The sequence below is a fragment of the Octodon degus genome, unplaced genomic scaffold (assembly GCF_000260255.1).
Source record: "Octodon degus isolate 3935 unplaced genomic scaffold, OctDeg1.0 scaffold00026, whole genome shotgun sequence".
In the NCBI taxonomy this organism is placed as follows: domain Eukaryota; kingdom Metazoa; phylum Chordata; class Mammalia; order Rodentia; family Octodontidae; genus Octodon; species Octodon degus.
Window position 1 is genome coordinate 4431015 of NW_004524602.1, and position 399 is coordinate 4431413.

The window sequence follows — 399 nt, forward strand, 5'->3', positions numbered from 1 at the left end:
CAAAATCATGAAAATGCAATTGGCTAGTAGAAAAGAAGAAGAAGAAGAAGAAGAAGAAGAAGAAGAAGAAGAAGAAGAAGAAGAAGAAGAAGAAGAAGAAGAAGAAGAAGAAGAAGAAGAAGGCTTTCTGCCACTGAGTACAACTGTGTGAGACATTCCTATCAGGAAGCCCTCGTTAACTCAGCCCTTACAGTGTCACATTTTGGGAAATACGGGATTCTTCTGAGTTCCTGCTATCGGGAGGCATTTTTTTCTGCACAACTAGAGGAGTGTCTTTTTGAATTTGGACTTCCTAACCTTGAGAAGGAGTTGCCATGCTTCTTTGCTGAGTGTGAAATGAGCAGATGGCGTTGTCTCACTCCAATTTGTTTTGCATGGACTGAGGAGAAGGCTGCGGGG